This window comes from Pseudorasbora parva, chromosome 21, assembly GCF_024679245.1.
Source record: "Pseudorasbora parva isolate DD20220531a chromosome 21, ASM2467924v1, whole genome shotgun sequence".
Taxonomy (NCBI): domain Eukaryota; kingdom Metazoa; phylum Chordata; class Actinopteri; order Cypriniformes; family Gobionidae; genus Pseudorasbora; species Pseudorasbora parva.
The window spans coordinates 29568866-29590840 of NC_090192.1; the positions used below are offsets into that span (position 1 = coordinate 29568866).

Genomic DNA, 21975 nt, shown 5'->3' on the forward strand with positions numbered 1-21975 from the left:
CAGTCAACATGACTGCGTGCAAAGATACCAGATGTCACCTTGCTGTCTCTGCTGTTAGCTGGAGAGTAGTGCAACGAAAAGTAAACTCTTTCTGTGTATTTGTTTGATGGTGTGACAATGATTGTGGCTGCTTTAATCACAAGGTAAAAAGCAGATGAAGGTTAAACGATCTGTATCATTACAAAGAGACCTTTGAACTGGAATATGCTGCTATCACTTTTGTCTCCCAGCTTTTAGCATCTGCTAAAAAATTAAATTGGATTGAAATTGCATTTGCTTATAATCATTTGTTAATGGACAACACACCATTTTACCCAGCGATACGAGATTGATCGCAAGAAGAAAGAGAAAATCAATTATCAAATCAGCTTCAGAAACAGGCCAGAGTAGTGTCATCATAACACAGATTGTTAATGATGCACATCATCTGGGGCCCAGTAGTGAGTCAACAGCCGTAATTATGATCCCACTGTGAGCTTTGCTGTTGACTCTAAAAAGTGTCGAGATTTACTGTGATATTCCCTAGATGATGAGAGAAAGTCTAATTAAACACAGCAACTTGGGGGATTAAAGGACCTCGATGGGTTTGCTACCTGTGGCACAGTGACTGAATATCAAGCAGAACTAATGACAAGCTCAGAGTGAACACCGTTTGGGTTTAGTGGTTCATTCATGACCTTGTACATCAATTATTTAAAAGACGACATCATCAATGTAAAAAAGCATCACATGTATGCATATGTTAACCATAAAAGCGCGATAATTGCATATAAGTCAGTATGTTTGGGTTTGGGTCTCCTGAGAAATAGTTTACAAGCAGGATGCAACCTTTAACCTCACACAAATGTGAAGACAGATTATCTCTGGATTAATCCCTGATTAAATCATCAGGTCCAGCTGATACCTGTCGCTTGCCAGGTCAGTGGATTTCTAGTATAGGCTGGACAGCCTGAGGATGACTGCCTGAAGCCCTCACTGCTGCTTTCAGAACCCTCCAGAACAGATTTTTGAGAGGACATTATAATTAAAATCAGCTTTTGCTATACACATGGATGTCCAAATTATCTGAGACCATTAGTGAAATACACACAGCATATTTCATTACAAATTAAACGATCAGCTTTACGATTTGGGTGAAAAGTTTGAATTGAAAAACTAAAAATGACAGCTGAATGAACTCCACTAGTTTGAGTAAAACCTGCTTATCATGTGACAAAAATGAATATGACCCAAAGAGCATATTTTTCCTCAATGGAAGAACATCATAAGAGTCAAATCTTGAATATGTCACACACACACACACACACACACACACACACACCCACACCCACACCCACACCCACACCCACACCCACACACACACTATATATATATATATATATATATCAATGATCTGAAGCACATCATGGTCTGAAGCACACGCACTTTTGCTAGTTTAACAATGGAAAAAATGGCCAGCACAGATGCATGGTCTAAAAGTATTGTACCTAGTCTCTTAATGAGTCATGGTTGTGTTTTGGTCATAATGTGCCACCAATCAGAGTCCATCCATCCATCATCTTCTACTTATCCAGGGCCGGGTCGTAGGAGCAACAGTCTAAGAAGAGATGCCTAGACCTCCCTCTCCCTAGACACTTCCTACTCCCAATGCACCCTCCTCAGGACGCCACGAGAAACACAGTTGAATGCCTTTTCCAAATCCCAAAAGCACAGGTGGGTTTGTTGGGGAAACTCCCATGAACCCTCCAGCACCTTGGAGAGGGTATAGAGCTGCTCCAGTGTTCCACGACCGGGACGAAAATCACACTGTTCCTCCTGAATCTGAGGTTCCGCTATCGGCCAAATTCTCCTCTCCAGTACCCTGGCATAGACTTCCCCGGGAAGGCTGAGAAGTGTGATTCCCCCTGTAGTCGGAAAACATTCTGTGGTCCCATTTCTTGAAAAGAGGGACCACCACCCCGGTCTGCCAGTCTAGAGGTACTGTCCCCAATTGCCATGCAATGCTGCAGAGGCATCAGCCAAGACAGCCCCACAACTTCCAGAGACTTTAGGTACTCTGGGCAGATCTCATACATCACTGATGCCTTGCCACCGAGGAGCTATTTAACTGCCTGGATGACTTCAGCTTGGGTGATGGAAGAGTCCACCTCCAAGCCCTCAGCCACTGCTTCCTCAATAGAAGACATGTCGGTGGGATTGAGAAGATCCTCAAAGCATTCCTTCCACCGTCCGACGATATCCCCAGTTGAGGTCAACAGCTGCCCATCCCCACTTGTAAACATTGTTGGTAGGGCACTGCTTCCCCCTCCTTAGATGTCGAACGGTTTACCAGAATATCTTCGAGGCCAATCAATAGTCTTTCTCCATGGCCTCACCAAACTCCTCCCAGGCCTGATTTTTTGCCTCCACAACTACCCGGGCTACAGCCCGCTTGGCCTGCCGGTAGCCGTCAGCTGCCTCAGGAGTCCCACAAACCAGCCAGGCCCGATAGAACTCCTTCTTCAGCTTGTCGACCTCCTTTAATTCCAGTGTCCACCATCGGGTTCGGGGATTGGTGCCTTGACCAATCAGAATCTCCCTTTAAAAGGCAGTTGTGCTGGCAGATTCTCTATTTACATGGTGGAGTGGAAAGACTGAATGCACTCCAGAGAGGAATCTTTTTATTTGTAATATTTGAAATTGTTTGTGTGCTGCTGCGTATCCCTGTGTGTGTAACAAGCAGTCTACACACGTTGTGGACCCGCCTATATAGGTGCAAAAAGACTGTGCTATTGACTTTAGACCAGGTTTCTGTTGGTCAGTCGTGCAGTCGATTTCAGTTGCCCTAAAATAACAACACGGCAACAATTCACACACCTCGTTTTCAGACCAGCAAGACAATGGGCGAACAAATAGGCATGAGTGCATATGCTGACAATGACAGTTAAGACCTGTATATATAGTAGTATATATGAATTTTACATTCTAAACGCATTCATAGACATGTATAACATCTGTTTTTAAGTTATAAGTTTTGTCAAAGCACAGAATTTGCATTGTGTAGCTCTGTTATATTTGTCAGTGTACTTTGTCCATGCGTGACAGTGAGAGTTGCTGTGATGGGAGGTGATGGGTACCTGAGTGCTGGCCTGTCAGCCTGAGCTGTGTGTGATTCAAACAAAAGTATATCCTTAGTGTCTCTTAATCATCAGAGACAAGAAGAAACTCCTTTTGACAAATATGCCTTGTCACATCTTTTCCCTTAACAGAAGTGCAGCCTCCATTCAGGAGTTTGACGTTGATGCTGGTAATACTGCGGACTGCCCATATTAGTATTAGTGATGCTTGCAAGGTACCTCACTTACAATGCTTTTGGGGATATTTTTCTGATGTATGCCCATGAACTCATTTAAAAATGAATCTATGCATTCATTAAAAATTATAATAAGGCTCATTTAAAAATCATTGAATTCACAGCTGCCAAAAGGAAGCCTGTAGGAAGATTCCAGTGAAATAAAATGCCCTGGAGGTTGCAATGACAAGTTGAGAAAAAAATGACAAGTTGTATATAGCAAATCTTCAGGGCTCCCATGAGGTGGGGCTCTGTCCACAAACGATGATATTATACACAAGTATTTATATCAGGTGTTTGTAACTTAGCCCTCTCTTGATTCTTTTACATTTACACAGCACTGTCACATTTAAGTAATTGAATGCATCCTTGCGGAATAAAAATATACATTTCTTAAAGGGGTCATAAATTGAAAAATCAACTTTTCATTCAGCCTTTGATATATAAAAGTTGATATAAGAATGATATAAGAATATCCTGAAAGTTTCGGAGCTGAAAACTTCCTTGTAAGTCAAAGAAAAGCTTTATTGACACCAGGCCCAACAAACGTTCAATCTCAGAATGTGCCACGCTGTGACGTCAGATTGTGGTGAAAAACAGCATCAACAAAATAAGAACAATGCCTGATTCTGTAGCCCGCCCACTGACTCGTGCCTGACATAAATAACCTACCTGGAGCTAAACCGGCTTCACATAAGCTTAATTTAGATTCCAGTATTATAAATGCATGGATGAACTTTATTTTTAATAAATAGCCAGCTCATGTAGGGAAGACATTATGCATTTGTTCCTTTATTTCACCACAGATTTGTTTGAAAACAAGAGACTGGATTTACAGACAGTATGAAATTACATGAAGGAATGAAGAAACACACTTATGCGAGTCCATAAAAAAAAAAAAAAACTGTGATAGTATAGCATTGTTACAGATCACTTGATATCTATCTATTGATTATGTGTATTTGTCTAACCAAACATAACTTAGCACGTTGTCGCAGTCTGTAGAATCCTTTATTTGAGAGGATGTTGGTTCATTGTGCTGCAATTCGGGATCAGTCTCCGACATGTATGGACCAGGGATTATGGACCCAACATCTTGGGGTATGTGTTTTTCAGATGGGCTACCAAAATGTATATCACCAGCCTGCTCCGATGGGCTATTTAAAACAGTGAAATAACATTCCTTTCTTGATGTGCGTTGTTCACTCTCTTGACTTGATATTTGAAAAATACAATCGCGGAAGTTTTGTTCATGCCGATTTGTCTGAATCTGCAGTGAAGCTTGTGTGCGTGTGTGTTAGTGATGCACGGTTTGCAGTTATATCCACAGAATTGGGGGGCAAAGTAATAAAAAATAACATTCCAACTAATTGAGAGTGAATAAGAGATAAATCATTGTGTTTGTTTGATAAAGACATTTCGCGTTCCCTGTTGGCGAATTATTCTGGCTTTCCCACATACTTTCAAAGCAATTCCTCAAGTGTACTCATGGGGGAGCCGAAACTCATTGTGGCAGTGGGCAGTGTTCATTTACTTCCAATTCTTCAGAGTGGCAAAACCAGGGTAGAAAATAGCTTATTACTTATTCATTATGATGTTTTGAATGTAAAAACAATGCAAATGTCTTAAGTTGACCTCAGACAACCATATAATAATAATAATAAAAGTAAGTTCATGACCCCTTTAAAAAAATTATACAGGGGCCTTGTGTGTCTGTTTTTTTGTAGTTTGCCTTTTTTGTAGTGATCATAACCCTGTTGTCTGGGTCTGGAGGTAACAAAAAGCATTTCTAAGGGCAATGCATGTACTACTGCATCATGGATGAGTGAATTCGTTTTTTATTTTGATCAGGGACTCACTCACGCTGAAATGGCTCCATGTCTGTCAGTGACAGACCACTTCCAAATGTCCAAACTAGAAAAGCTGGCTATAATTTTATTGTCATAGACACCCACTTGTGTGAAAAGTCACAATTTTCAAAACAGTTTTACTATGTTGAAATCACGATGAAACAATAAAGAAAAATCATGTTTGACCTCTTAGGGCTTCTAGAAAGTTACTCAGTTCAAATGTGGCTTTTGTGCAGAATAAAATTGCTCTAGACATGCAAATTTAATCATAATCTAATATAGCATGGCTCATAAAGCTGTAAGGAGGCCCATTCATAGTGTCGGGGGTGTCACCAGTCGTAATGACCTTTGTTAACCAAATGCACTTTCAACAAGATCATCACCTATCTTTGAACAATTGAAACCTCCATATGAACCTGTAATACTAATGTGTGTAAGAATCCATGAACGTTCAATGCCATTTGTCTTCATATCATGAGGTCTAAAGCATCATACGAGCAATCATGAGGCTGCGGTGGGGAGAAGTGATGCCTTTGCTTATAGGGGCGGATGAGCGATGTGTGAAATGGATTTTGTGCTCTGCTGTGCTCCTTTCACACTCTGGGCTATCATAAGCTCTGCTAATTCAGCTGCATTGCCTCAGCCCACGTTAATTATAGACTCATTGACAACAGCTCTTACTTGGGTGCAATCTACCCACCGCGCCAGCTTATTGAGGGTCGACTGAAATGAGATGGAGTTTTATGAAAGCCCCCAGAAACTGTAGCAATGGCCTAAAGCAATGCTGATGATAATTAGATCCTGTGGCAGAGCTGGGAAATTAAGTTAATGCTTTACTTGAACCCTGTAGTCATGAGACATGCCAAGGATGTCAACGTTCTCTTGTCACAACATCATAATATAAATGTCTGCTACTTGACAGAGCAGAGCATGACAGAGCAGCTTGTGGAAAAATATGACTAGTGACAGGCCTTATAAATGTTGTTTTACGTCACAAGTGATATGAACATTTAAACAAAGGTAAACTCTGGAGTTTTACTGAGGGTAGAAAGGAATACATTATTTGTAACAGGCAAATTCTGTTACATTTACATGATGTTTTATCACCCTTTTCATTTTTAACAAAAGTTACAACAAATTTTATATAACAATAAGTAAACTTGCATAAGTTACTTTACATGTAAACTCTCCTTACCCTTCTTAAATTGTTTTACAATTGTACTTTTAAAAATGATTAGAATCATGTACACTCACATGAGATCCAATAACCTGCTAAATATTGCTCATTTTGTCTTGGTAGGGCCCCTGTTATTAGATACTTTTGCTTGCGGATAAAAAAAAAATCATGGCTGACTGTGAAAAAATACTAATAACTAACTGTATATGTCATTCAAAAGTTTGTGGTTGGGACTTAGTGAGATTCTTTAAAGGGATAGTTCAACCAAAAAAATTAATTTGATGTTTATCTGCTTACCCCAAGGGCATCCAAGATATAGGTAACTTTGTTTCTTCAGTAGAACACAAATGAAGATTTTTAACTTCAACCGTTGCAGTCTGCCCGTTATATAATGTATGTGAATAGTAACAAATGAGAGTATGAGAACTATGAGAATAAACATAACATGAATATACAAATCCATATTAAACCCTGTGGCTCGTGACGACACATTGATGTCTTAAGACACAAAACGATCAGTTTGTGTGAGAAACCGAACAGTATTCATCTAATTTTTTACCTCTAGTACGGCACTATGTCCAACAGCCTTCACTGCGTGATCTCTTCTGGTGAGTGATCCGGTTCAGTAAGATTCACCAATTCTTCATTTATTTAATAAAAATACAGTAAAACAGTAATGTTGTGAAATAAACAATTGTGCAACTTAATATTTTTGTAGAACCATGATACTACTTTTTGGGATTGTTTGATGAATAGAATGTTTTTAACCCATCAACACATACCTCGGGTGACCCGGGACATCATTTACCACCCTTCTCCTCATTTATTTGAAGTTAGACATCATCAAACTAGTATTCCTCAATCAATTAATTATAAACAACATAACAAGAAAAAAATTATACAATTATAAAAGAATGCCTGTTTCTCATTTATTTTTTGTATAGTGTTGCATAGTATAAGTAGGCCTATATTTTTTCTGCACAACAATAATTAAATCTTTGATGACTGAATAATGGCAATTCACCTTTATTCCACAAGGTGGCAATGTCTGATACACAATGATGACGCCAAATCTAATCTCTCAATACACTTCTGAGCTGTAAATCACTTCTGAGGTGAGCCAATCACATCGTGTATAGAGTCGGTGGGCGGTGCTTACCATAATGACGGCCGAGTTGCGCTTGCGCTTCTTCTAGTAAACACAGAAACTGGCTAACGCTGGTCTTTCGAATCAGCTTTGACCGCGAATCTGGAAGACTTGGAGTTAAGCTTTTCTCTGAGAAAAGAACAAAAAATGGCACTGAAGTCATTCTTAAGAAGGGAAGATGGTTCTGAGTTTTGCCTACCGGATACGCGGAAAGTTCAATCTTTCTACTAGCCCTGGTTGGTTATAGCTATCCAATTGCGTGCACGCCGTGCAGAGGGAGTTTGAAAGACAACCGTTTATTCCGCCCCTCGGATTGAGCCCTGTCAATAGTGAGTTTCCAGACCAAACATCTTGATGTGGGTCTGGTTTGTCAGGCTAGAACTGAACCTGAACGCATCCAAATTAGTGTCACAGTCACTTGATGTGAATATGGTGAAGATGTCAGCAATCAAAATTTTGATTTTGAAGATGTTGAGAGTATGTTTGAGACTGCGAATATGAGCCAAATGCTTAATGCACTGTGAAATGATCTCTGACCAGGATAGTGAACACCTGGTCAAACTGAACCCTCCCAACCTCCAAAAGGTAACAAAATATGCATTATTTTAAATATTCATGTATTTTAAAACTCTTGAAATGATGTAACAGTGTTTTACATTTTAATGCAACCTTTGTTGAAAAAAAAATAATTTCATTTTTATAGTTTTAAATTATTTATAGCAATTAGCATACATTTGCAATTGCAATAAATAAAGGGGCATCGTGAGATATAGTCAAATACTTTGGTGCAAATCACAATTATGTGAACAATAGTGGCAGGATATGCAGTTACATTGTGACATGATAAACAGACTTTCAGCTTTTTGAAAATTAACTAATGTATATGCTTTGGTCTAGTAAAGAAGTAAGCAAGGCATTGCATTCACTTAGTCAGTTGTCTAAAAGCATACATAAGAACATAAGCATAGTTTTCTTTGGGTGCGAGAATCACATCAAAACACTGGGGAGTGTGAGTGAAATGTAGCACTCTGATACACTATAAAGTATCAATCATTTCATGTCGGCCTTTGGGATCAAAGTAAAGGTGTCCAATATTTGAGAGGCAATGTATTACACTTATCTTTTGGCATATTGATTCTTAGCTGGAAAGCCAAACTCATGTTTCCTGAGGTGTGCTTTGCTTCAGTCACATTTGTCTTCATCCATGTCAGGGGCTGACCAAATGAGAACATAGCAAGCAAACATATCTGCCAGATTTCTTTTCTTACTAAAGGAATTTGCTTAGTTTTCAAAAATCTGTGTCAAAACAAGGTCTCGCAGAAATGAACATGTTATGGCCTCAAAATCACTTAAGCAAGTTAACAGGTTTTTTTTGAAAATAAGTTTCTTAATCTTGCTTTGGTGGGCAATAGTGAATGTCCACAGAGAAGTTCCAGTTTGCTGTTTTAAAGTCTTTTCTTCCAAGGATGAGTTGATCCAACAGCTCTGTGATTAAAGTCCTTGGTGTGTCCGTCATGGTTGATAAGCAGCCTCTGGCTTATGAAGGACCATACAGTGAGGTCTCTCTTTAATTAACTCAATGACCAGGACCAGAGGACAGAATCCTTAATAAAATAACAGAGGAATGACAAAACAGCTGCATAGATAATTATGTTTTGACAATCAGCCCACATAGGGGTTATAAGCACAGAAGGGTCTTTCTGTGTAATTTAGAGATATTTGGTCAGGATTCTGAGTTGTTTTCTTTCCTTCTCTTTCCGAAATGAGAAGATAGCGTCCCTTTTGTCCCTAAGTGTCCCTTTGTGGTTGTTCTCTTTTTTTTTAGCAAATAGCTTGATGTCTGAGGATGCTTTACTTTCTCCCTGGATTTAAGGTTGAGCTTGTCTAACCTTAGTGACATGCTTCTTTTGTCTGGTGGTAAACTTGAAAGATTTATGACTTCAAAACAAAGCCTTTGTCTTTTTTCCAGCTTAAACTATATAATGCTTCTGCTACATACTATAACATATTTCAATATATCAATGCAGCCATATTAGAAACAGAATCAAATCAAAAAAAAAAAAAAAAAAAAAATCAAATCAAATCATAAAATCAAAACCAGACATTTTTATGTTCCTGGTTCCTATTACAAACAATTGACATTATTTTAAAGAAAACATGCCTTAGTAATCATTTATTTCTGCCTCTGAAATGACCCACTCTTCACAAGAGTTTAATGAACAAGATGCTATTGAATAATTTACATATTACATATAAGTTACTTATCAACCCTAGGTCTGCCAACAAACCTGGTAACAAACTAATTCAAAGCAGAATCAACAGTTGCATATTAGTTATGTTCCTAAATAAATCAGCATATTTTAATAAATTGGTTGAGTGAATGATTCACTGACTGAGTCACTTGTTTCATTCCTGAATTAATCAGTGATTTTGAACGGCTCAGTCATAAAGCTAGACAGTTATCATCAACATACTTGTGTAACTATGGTTACAGTCATCTGATTATTTATGTATCCGGTTGAAATCTGATCTAAAGTTTCCCACTGCTTATCGCAATAGTTAAAATCAAATTTGTTTGTTTTGTGTTTGGTCATTAAAGTAAAGGCCTGATATCAAGCAAAATTGAAGAATGAAGTGATGTAACGTCATTCCGAATTAAATCAGGTGAAACAAAGTTTGCTTGGAGTCAATTTTTGAAGTTCGAAACAGCTTGCCAAATCAAACTTTCCATAAAAGTTTGCTCTGGCTGCTAAACACCTTCGTACTACTATTGGTCCGTGGCGATTACGTAATAGGTGTGCGGAGAGGCTCCGCCTTTTTCACGTCAAAATACTTTATAGTTAATGGTTGGGTAAGTGTTATTTCAAAACCGTTTTAGAAAAAGGACTCGGGCCAAGCGAATAACAAACTTGTAGCGGAATAACAAACTGGTGGTATACATGCCCCTTACCAATCAGCAGGTAAGGGGCATGCAGGCTATACTATTGATGGTGAGAAGAGAAGCTCAGTGCACGTCATTATTCAAGACACAAGAAGACACACATAACGGACATTAGCCGAGAACTAATATATGCTGGCTTTTGCTTGATTGTGCTTGTGTGTCATGTTCACTTGTTTGTCCATTTGCGATCGTATTGTGGCTCACTTCAGCGATGATAAAGACCCGCTCATTTCCACACCGTATGGACCATCTAAATCTCCTCACTGTTTGTTTCAAGCGTCAGCTCACAAAATGTGTCTGACAAGTAAGATACTATACTCCTAATATATGTTTGTTTCCTCTTTTCATGATTTATACAATCCTAATCCGGTCATAATTGTAATATGTGGTTAGCTGGACTATCGCGCTTGGGTACTATCGAGTTGTTCATGAGAACTGCTTGTGTTTTGTGATCACTATAACTCTAATCTGGTCATATAACTCTAATCTTGTCATAATTGTAATATGTTGTTAGTTGGACTGCTGGCTCGTGTAGTATAGTTGTTTATGAGAACGGTTTGTGTTTTTGTGATCGTTATAACTCTAATCTTGTCATAATTGTAATATGTCGTTAGTGTGTTTTTCATGTTTAATTAATATGGTAAAGCTGATTCATTTTAAGCAATCTACTGTAAAAAAGTGATATATAAATAAATGTGACGTGACTTTACTGGAATGCTGTTGTTTTCTCAGTTTTTTTGTGTTTATTTTGTTATTGAGAAGAAAAAGCATGCAGCACATTATGATCAGCATTTTACCGTCACTCTCAAAAGCAGTCTATATCATTCAAACTTCAAACTTTGTTTTTACCTCTTTACAAAAAACAAAAAATAATTTATCTGTGAGTATATTGGGCCTTAAGCGATTAAACTGTTAAAATTTGTTTGAAAATGTGAAATGTTAGCTTTGGCTACTAACTGAAATAAAATAAGTTGAAGTTGAACTAAAATGGCTAAATCCTGAAGTAAAATCAATTAAAGTTAAACAGAAGTATTAAAAAAAAATTACAAAATGAAAAATAAAAGATAATTCAAAATAACAATACATACTATAAAAGTTCATTTGAAAATAGCACAGTTCTACATAGGATGTAATGTGGCAGCTGAATATCGGTATATGGGTCAAACTTGTTCTTCTCTGACAGTGTGGCTGCTATGTTCTCTCTAGTCAGGACAGTATACCATGTGCCTAGTGGGACCACAGAGAGAATATGAGCAATGAGACAGACTGCTTATTTCAAATCCCTGGGTCTTATGATTATCAGCATAAAATGCACTCCATTGTCAGCTGGTGGCTTAGGTCTGCAAGCGTGATATCGACCGGCACAGTGTGACTTTGGTGTGATGCTTAAACTTTTATCTCCTCTGCTTTTTTTTGAGTTAAAGGCTCAATCTCACCTATGTGTGAGAGGAGAGGATGAGACACAGAGAAAGTAGTCTGCTCTTTATCCCTCTCTCTCATCAGTGAGTATCTGTTCTTCAGTGCAGTACTTCACTTTTGTGGTGTTAAAACTGGCTTCATTCTAGACATGCACACTCTGTCTGTCTGGCTGTTCCTTATGCCAGACGTACAATATGTTTTGGCTGTCTGGACCTCTGCCCAAACAGTTTTCTGCTGCTAGCTTTTTCATTTTAAACATTTTGGTAAAAATGAGCAATGGACTGGGACATTTGGTGCTGCTAACAACATTCCTTGTTGTCCATCTGCCCTGAAGGTGACCCTGTCTGCATATACTGTAAGTAGTGGCCCATGGGGCAAATCTGGCCATTAATGATTGTTTTACAGCCTAAGACTGACAAAATTGACACAATGTTTAATATACTGAGTTCCAATATACTCTGTGATCTTCAATTAACATAGGGATTCTCAACAGGTTTTGCTTTAAGACCCAGATTTTATATTGGACATGAATTTGCAACCCAATGCATCACCAAATTTGTGTATCAAACAAAAGTGCATTTATATTTTAGTAAAAAAGTACAAGTTATGAAAATCTATTTGTTACTTGAGGCTATGAAATCATGATTGTTCCACAGCTTGATTTGATGCTTATTTATATATATATATATATATATATATATATATATATATATATATATATATATATATATATATATATATATATATATATATATATACAGGTCCTTCTCAAAATATTAGCATATTGTGATAAAAGTTCATTATTTTCCATAATGTAATCAGGGTGGGAAATTAGCACCCGCCACTAGCCAATGGCGGGTACTTTTTCAAAGTGGCGGGTGACTTTGCTGTGTAGACCAGCCACAGTGGCGGGTGAATTGTAAAACATATTTTTACTGGTTACTACTTAAAACATTCATTGTAACAGATTGGACAGCTTTTGTCAAAGAATGATGTTGCTAGTAACAATAATGCACCTTTGTCGAGTAACTCATTTCATGATTCTGACCGTTTCTGCCATTTGAAATGACTGTGGAAAAATGTCCCAATCAACCCAAATTCACCCCATACTATGCTAATGCACTTTCTTTTAAATTTGAATTCTGTAAAAAGTGGCTGGGTAAAAAATATAAGTGGCTGGTAAAATTGGACATCCACCAGCCACTGTGGCTAGTAGCCAAAAAAGTAAATTTCCCACCCTGAATGTAATGATAAAAATTAAACCCTAAATGATTCATTTCACACCAAATGAAATATTTCAGGTCTTTTATTGTTTTAATACTGATAATTTTGGCATACAGCTCATGAAAACCCATAATTCCTATCTCAAAAAATTAGCATATCATGAAAAAGTTCTCTAAACGAGCTATTAACCTAATCATCTGAATCAACTAATTAACTCTAAACACCTACAAAAGTACCTGAGGCTTTAAAAAACACATGGATGGCAGGACCCAAGGTTTCCCAGCATAACTTTGCCCAAAGGGCTCAAACGGGCCAGTCTTCGATCCTCACGTGCATCAGTGAGCCTTTGCTGCCCATGACCCTATCGTGGTTCACCACTGTTCCTTCCTTAGACCAATTTTTCATAGATACTGACTAATGCAGACCTCATATGTCCTGCTTCTAATACATCAACTTTAAAGGGAAAAAAATTCACTTGCTTTGGTGCCATGTGTCGTGATGAAGAGATAATCAGTGTTATTTACTTCACCTGTCATAATGTTATGCCTGATGATCGGCATGTAAAATGGAATATGGAATATTGGGTAATTGTGCGTCTCACAATTGCAGGCTAAAAGGGTGGGCTCTCAATTTCCTATTTGAAACCTGAAATGAAAAATGAGTCACCTTGCAGTCTTGTGGACTTCACCCATGTGTGTAAATGAAAGCCGTGAGACTACAGTTCCAGACATCAAGTGTGCCATTTGGGACAGTACATGTATAATCACTCCACTTAAAGTCCTGTCAGCGTTTACTCACCCTCATTTCACTCTAAACCTGTATGTCTTTCTTTCTTTTGTGGAACAGAAGAAATATATTATGAAGAATGTTGGTAGCCTAAATGTTTTGGTTCCCCTTCACCTCCATTGTATGAATAAAATACAATGTTTAATGGGAACTGAAACTGTTTGCTTACCAACATTCTTCAAAATATCTGTTTGTGTTCATTAAATAACCAAAATGGACTATTACTTTAATAGTGTTCCACCACAACAGTACCGTCAGGATGGAAAATGGCTTCAATACTGATAAGATATTAATAATGCTTCACAATAGGCTTGTGATCAAATATAAGAATAATGTATATGTTGAAAAAACTCTAACCAAAATGTACACTGTAAAAAAAAATTCCGTCAAAAAACGGAGAATGTACTGGCAGAAAATTACCGGTACATTTTCCGTAATAGTTACGGACATTTCCTTCAACTCTAAAACGGAAAATTTCCGTAGATTTACAGTACAGCTACTGTACTTTTACAGACATTTCTGTCAGTTAAAAAAACGGAAAATTCTGTAGATTTACAGGACAATCTCCATAACATTTACATACACTTCCGTTAATAATTAAAATTTTGAAAACTGAAATTTTGTACTGGTTTTGTATATAAAATCACTATAAATTGGCCAAAATACTTTAAAATGGCATCCATTATTAGCAATGCAGTTTTTTGATTCATTAAACATGGTCAAATAAATGCCGCACAAACCTAAATACAGACACCAAACATGGTTTATTTTTATCTTTGTTAAACATTATTAAATGCATTGAATATATTTAGTTGTACAAATGATATGAATCTTAACCTGAAATAAAAAATACACTTGACAGCAAGACAACCATAAACATGCAAATGTGTACAAGTGTTGCACTGTCAAAATGTTACACTTAATAACACTTCAAAGATTTGATACATTTTAAACAAATGGGTGGGTGGGGAGGAAGATTTGTTTTGCACTTTCAGTTTTTCTCAATTGTTTACACACAAATTCTGGTACTTGAGACACAATGACCACAACATGTAACTCATTCACCAACCCCCTGAACCAATTCTGCTAAACTACAAGCACAGTTCCTGCATTACACTCAAATTGCAAAAGGGGGATGCAGCATAGGTATTTTAATTATTATTATTTATTTATTTACTGTAACTAATTCTTCTGTTGTTTTGTATGTAGTGTATGTGCAACTTTGTGTTGGTTGGGAATGGGATGTAAACTGTGTACATTGTTTTTAAAGGAAAAATCAAATACAATTGTACCGTTTATTTGTGTGTTCTGAGTATAAAAACAATATTCTCACATATTTTACAACACACTTATGTTTGTACTGTCTGTAGTAAGTGTAACACTGAACCAAAAAAAGGCCTAAGTCATTATGATGAATGGAGAAGTGTTTTACATTCATCATAGTGTTTTACATTGGGCAGATCAGTGTTCAGCTGGTTCTTATAAATGTCTATACATATGATGGTTTGTGTGTGTCATTTGAAAACAAAATCCCATTTTGAGAAGAAATAACATTGTTTTGAATGTAAAGTTTCATTTTGCAGGAGAATTGATGGGTTTTGCCCATTGTGTTTTTTTGGATTTGTGTGTAGAGTTTTGAGAATATCCCTTACGAAAGGAAAATATATTTACCAATATATTACTTGAAATATATTATATATTGTAAATACATGGAATAATGTATTGATGGTATTATACAATATATTATATATTCCTGTAATATATTGCAAAATATACAAATGATTGCCGCTTTCATATATTGCTATATGTTAGAGAATATAAATATTAAATCCCATATACGTGAATATATTGTTAAATGTATTACATGATACTTTCCAATATACTGCAATATATTTTTGTTTCGTTAGGGATGAGGCATGCTTTCAGAAAATGTGTGTAAACAATTGAGAAAAACTGTAAAAGCGAGACTCAATAGTAGTGCTGTAGTCCATAAGTAAACTAGTGGAGGATCAAACAAAGTCAAAAAAATTAAAAATAAAAAAAATAAAAAAGCAGCCCAGCAGCTTTTAAGTGTGGTGCTGCACTGTCAAAACAGAAAAAAAGTAAAATATTTGAGGACCAACGGACAAAGTCAAAAACAAATTTAAACATAAAAAAAAGCAAAAACATGGATGCAGCTTTTAAATTCAGTGCTTGAAGTTGTTTTGCTTTAAACAGCAAAATACAATTTAAAAAAAGAACATGTATATAGCAGATTTGCACTGTAAAAAAGCGAAACTTTACTTTATAAGGATATTGTCATTACCCATTACTCAAAACTTATTTTAAATGAATTAAAAAAAAAAAAAAAAAAACCTGGAATACAAAAATAGAGGCAGCTTTTTAATCTATACAATTCATTTAACAATGTAGAAAAACACTAATAAGCATTTAAAAAGTGCTTATATTGTAGAATACGTTTTATTTTTTTTTATTTTTTTGCTTTAGTTCACCCAAAAATTATGTCAATAATTACTTATCCTCATGTCGTTCAACACCGCAAGACCTTTGTTCCTCTTTACACACAGATGAAGATATTTGTGTTGAAGTCCGATGGCTCAGACAGGCCTTCATTGACACCAATGTCATTTCCTCTCTCAAGACCCATAAAGGCACTAAAGACGTCGTTACAAAGCCCATCTCACTACAGTGGCTCTACAATCATTTTATGAAGAGACCAGAATAGTTTGTGGGCAAAAATTAAGTAACAACTTGCATGGTGATGGGCAGATTTCAAAACAAAAAGATTCGAACAGTTATGAATCAGTGAATCGATTCATGATTCGATACGCTGATTCATAACGTTTGAAACTTTCTTTTGAAATCGGCCCATCACCATACAAGTCGTTATTTAGTTGTTGTTTTTTTGTTCACAAAAACTACTCATCGCATCATAAAATGATTGTAGAGCCGCTGTAGTGAGATGGGCTTTGTAATGACGTCTTTAGTGCCTTTATGGGTCTTGAGAGAGGAAATGACATTGGTGTCAATGAAGGCCTTTCTGAGCCATCGGATTTCAACGCGAATACCTTCATCTGTGTTCTGAAGATCTTACTGAAGGTCTTACTGGTGTCGAACGATATTAGGGCAAGTAATTAATGACAGAATTTTCATTTTTGGGTCAACTAACCCTTTAAGAGCAAAAGACAAATATAACAATGTAGGATACTGACACCAAAGATTGGTAAGAAAGTAAAAATTCAAAACAAGCGAAATTTAGAGATTTACAACCATTAAAAAATAAATAAAAAAACAACTACACCACCATAGCACCAACCCATCAATATCATTAACAACTGCTAGACGTCTTTAAAATGTTCTAGTGTTTGTGGCAATTTTCCTTAAAAGGAATTAAGTGGTACGCAGGGCTCCATGTATCTGTGTGTGATCATTACCTCTTTCCATGTGCCTATTTCAAGGAATTACTACTCAGTTTAAGTTCCATATTGAGCTTGGAAAAAAAGCTAAAATTGTCCATGGATTTTCAAGTTTTTCGATTTATACAGGAACCTCAGAAATCTTGGAGGAATGTGTTGATGTTGTTTCGATCCCTTCATCTCAGCCTCTGATCCTTGTTCAGGGTTTATTCCCAGGAAAACTCTTAAAGAAAGGAACACACATTTTTTTTTTAGCTACACAAGTAATGAAATAAATGAAACTGAAACTGAGTAACATGCAGACTATGTTGAAAATACTTATTTAATCATGGCTTGACAGAGATCTGGGATAAGTAAAAAAAATGTGAAGGACTATTGAAGGACAAGTTTCCTGTTTAACTTCAATACCGATATAAATAAAGCACGCAAATTATTTAGATTATTACATACAGTGTTAACAGCAAAAATTGTGCGGTTCTAATTTTGCAGTGTAAATTTAATTTAATTTGCATCAGCCCTATAGTGTCATATAACCAAAATTATTTAATAAAATTTGACATGAAAAATTATGCATAAATTTAATGATGTTAGTAGGGCTGCGGTTATCGATTCTTTTTGTAATCAATTAATCTAGCACTTAATCGATCGATTAATCGGATAATTACTTTTTCTTTTTTAAAGAGCAATGCTAAATATAAGAGAAAATAAGACAGATATATTAAAATTAACATCAAATTTGTAAGTTTTATTGCTAAAGTTGCATAATAACTGTGAAACTAAATTTTAATGCGTACAATTGCCGTATTATATTATATAAAAATCGGTTTCAAATCACTTAAAAAAAGTAAACATCAATCTAAAACTAAACCTACAACCAATAAACCAAACCATAATAATAATATAAATAACAATAATTCCTAAACATTATATTGTGCAACTTAACTTTCATGTTTCAGCTTCAGCTCAGGCTTGACATAACCCTTTACTGTCTTTTGAAAGCTTTGTGGCTTTTGTAAGAAGTAAAAAATATTGGACAGGCTAACTTGAAATGAACAAGTGATGCGCATATCAGCTCTAACATCACCGAATCAGCTGTTAAAAACAAACCATAGCCTACACCTGCAACCGATCGTCTCAACTTCAAATCCTCCATGATAAGCGTGATGTTATCGCCACATATTAACTACACTGAAGTAGTTTGCTTTAAAAAAAAATAATAAAAAAAAACTTATTTGGTGAAATTACATTTCTTAACCTAAGCCAGGGTTGACAATAATGGGAGGAGTAGGCTAACTGCTGGAGCGCAAGCAAACGCGAGAGATGTGTTTGTATTAATTTTAGATAAAGTACATCACACAGGCTACAAACCTACATTTTGAGCTAATCATTCATCATTGTAACACAGCTTGTTTTATCAAGTTAGTAGCTATAAATATGATTAAAGTGTGATATTTAAATTACACAAATCAATGAAAGCACGAGCACTGCAGCTACGTGTGCGTGTGAGACGCGTAGCGCTCATGCTCTCAAAGCTGCTTGCTTTCATTGATTTGGTCATTTAAATTTCACACTTTAATCATATTTCTATTACTACTAACGTAATAAAACAAGCTGTGTAACAATTATGAATGATTAGCACAAAATGTGGATATGTAGGCCTGTGTGTGATGTATTTTATCCGAATTAAATACAAACACATCTCTCGCTTTTGCTCACATTGCAGTGGTTACTCCTCTGTGATGTATTGTCAACCCTATTTTAGGTTATTTAAGAAACGTAATTTCACTGAAGAAGACTTTTTTTAAAGCAACCTACTTCAGTGCAGCTTATATGACGATAACATTGCGCTTAAACTGAGGATTTGAAGTTGTGACGATCGGGTGCGGGTTTAGGCTATGGTTTGTTTTTAACAGCTGATCCAGTGACATTAGAGCTGATCCGAGCATCTATACACTTGTTCTTATTTCAAGTTTTCTTCCTGTCCAGTGTCCAATATTTTTTGCATCTTACAAAAGCCACAAATCCTTCAGAAGACAGTAAAGGCTTATGTCATGCCTAAACTGAAGCTAAATACATAAATGCATTGTTTAGGCATTATTGTTATTTATATTACTATTATTTTGGTTTATCGTTGTAGGTTTAGTTTTAGATTGAACTATTTTTACCTTTTTAAAGTAATTTGAAAAAGATTTTTATATAATATAATACGGCAATTGAATGGATTAAATTTTTTTAGTTTCACAGTAATGTATGCAATTTCAGGAATAAAATGTATTTTTTTCTAAAAAGAAAACAACTAATTTGTTTATTTTATAGGCTTAGTTAATCAAAAATGAAATTGATGTCATTAATGACTCACCCTAATGTCGCTCCACACCCGTAAAACCTCCGTTCATCTTCGGAACACAGTTTAAGATATTTTATATTTAGTCCCAGAGCATAATGCAGTCTATGCACACTATACTGTCCATGTCCAAAAAGGTAATAAAAACATCATCAAAGTAGTCCATATGAGACATCAGTGGGTTAATTAGAATCTCTTGAAGCATCGAAAATACATTTTGGTCAAAAAATAACAAAAACTAAGATTTTATTCAGTATCAGTCTTCTCTTCTGCATTTGTTTTTTAAACCTCAAATAAAGATTCAAACGGCCATGAATCAGTGAATCGATCAATGATTTGGATCGCCAATGTCACGTGATTTCAGCAGTTTGGCACGTGATCCAACAAATGCAGAAGAGAAGACTGATGCTGAATAAAATTTTAGTTTTTGTTATTTTTGGACCAAAAAAACATTTCTGGACATGGACAGTATAGTGTGCATACACTTGCATACGCTCTCGTACTAAATATAAAATATCTTAAACTGTGTCTGAAGATGAATGGAGGTCTTACAGGTGTGGAACGACATTAGGGTGAGGAGTCAATAACATCAATTTCATTTTTGGGTCCTAAATATATAAGTCTTATTTTCTTATATTTAGTATTGCTCTTTATTTAAAAAAAAAAAAGTAATTATTATCTGATTACTCGATTAACCGATGGAATAATCGGTAGAATACTCGATTACTAAAAGAATCGATAGCTACAGCCCTAATGAAGACGTAAGTTTAAACTAACAAAACACTGATAAGAATATAGGAGGTGACAGGAAGACGCCATATAGCAAATGTACTTGTCACTGTTTAAACCCACTCCCCATCACTCAATAAAATAATAATATTAACAAAATTAAACATTTAAAAATTAAATTAAACAGCAAGATTAAATAATAATTTTCAGTTTATAAAAATAGCAATAAAACAACATGCTCTTATTGTCAACATGATCTTAAGTAATTTCACATGCAATGTGTTGCTTACCTTTGGATGAATTCCAGGGAGTGTGCCATCTCTTTTGGGTATTTGATGTAAACATAAAACAAAGAGAAAGTGAAGCTCAGGGCCATGATGGGGGAGGTGATGTGATCATTAATAATTTCCTGATCCACAGCAATCTTGAATTGTCCATCACCTTACACAAACAGCATACAGGTATAACAACAAGAAAAGTATTATAACGTTACATGCACACACATCCAATAGACCAGACATTTAACAGACCCTTTAAGACCTAATACAGGGACGCGTCGTCTCTCGACTGTATAAAGTTCTGAAAAAGCATACAGATGTCTGCTTGGATAGCCTACTCATCAAGATGGACATGTTGACATACTTTTTGTGTGAGTTTGTCCGTTGGCGTAAGACTTGAAAGATAACTCAATATTTGCTAACTGTGCGCGCTTTCAGATGAGAGCAAAACCAAATGTGTTTACAAGAATACTTGCCGAGAGGGGTATTTTGACTTACATAATGCATACCGTATAACTTATGTGTCCATTCAAGTGCACTGAGGACGCGAGCTGTCGGAAACGCACCCCTCTCCCTCGGTGTGCGCGCGCGAGCCCTGTATGTAACGTTAACGTTTTGTATGTGAGTCTGTGCGCACAAATAACAGTGGGGCGTGTGATAGCCTAACGTTACTGAATTAATCCTCTTTTAGCATTGGAATAGTTTTATATCTATTTAATGTGTAAACAAGTTTTGAACTACTCAAGAGAGACACACGCCCTTTTACATCTTCATATTGTAGCACCTAACTTCGTTTAAAATGTAATGTTAGTAAAGCTAACAACTGTAAACCACATGCTCACTCCGGTGAAATACATTTCAATACACTACATAACGTTTAAACGACACCAACAACAAATATAAGTTGATAATTCAATAAATAAAACAGTACATTGAGAGCATCTTCACAAATATCAGCTAAATTTGAGAATGAACAAGTCGGTTAACACGAAGGGTCCGACAGACGAGTCAGATAGCACCTAAAATACAAAAATAACGCTTTAAAACAGGTTGTGACAAATGTATGAAAAAGAACAGAAACAAAATACAATTCTTAATGTTTACCACAGAAGCGGGAGGTTTATCCTACTCCAAAATCTGACTGAAACTTGATGGTGATCCGTGCATGTAATGGCGATTAGTGTATGTAAAAAAATTTGTTTCTCATGCGTTTCCCGCCGACTGAGGTTCTTGCTCCCACAATGCAATGCGCAATTAAAAATACGGAAAAACACCTGTAAAACACAAATACGGAAAATTCCTTCAAGATAATACAGTATATTATACTGTATTT

At 36.1% G+C, this 21975-nt stretch overlaps 1 long non-coding RNA gene across 1 annotated transcript; it reads right to left on the reverse strand.

The window, feature by feature from the left end:
- Positions 1-16940: 16940 nt before the first annotated feature.
- Positions 16941-21975, reverse strand: LOC137056307 (uncharacterized). Its single transcript, XR_010900294.1, has 3 exons — positions 21747-21975; positions 20655-20805; positions 16941-17514 (listed from the first exon to the last, which is right to left on the reverse strand). It is a non-coding gene; the product is annotated as an uncharacterized lncRNA (long non-coding RNA).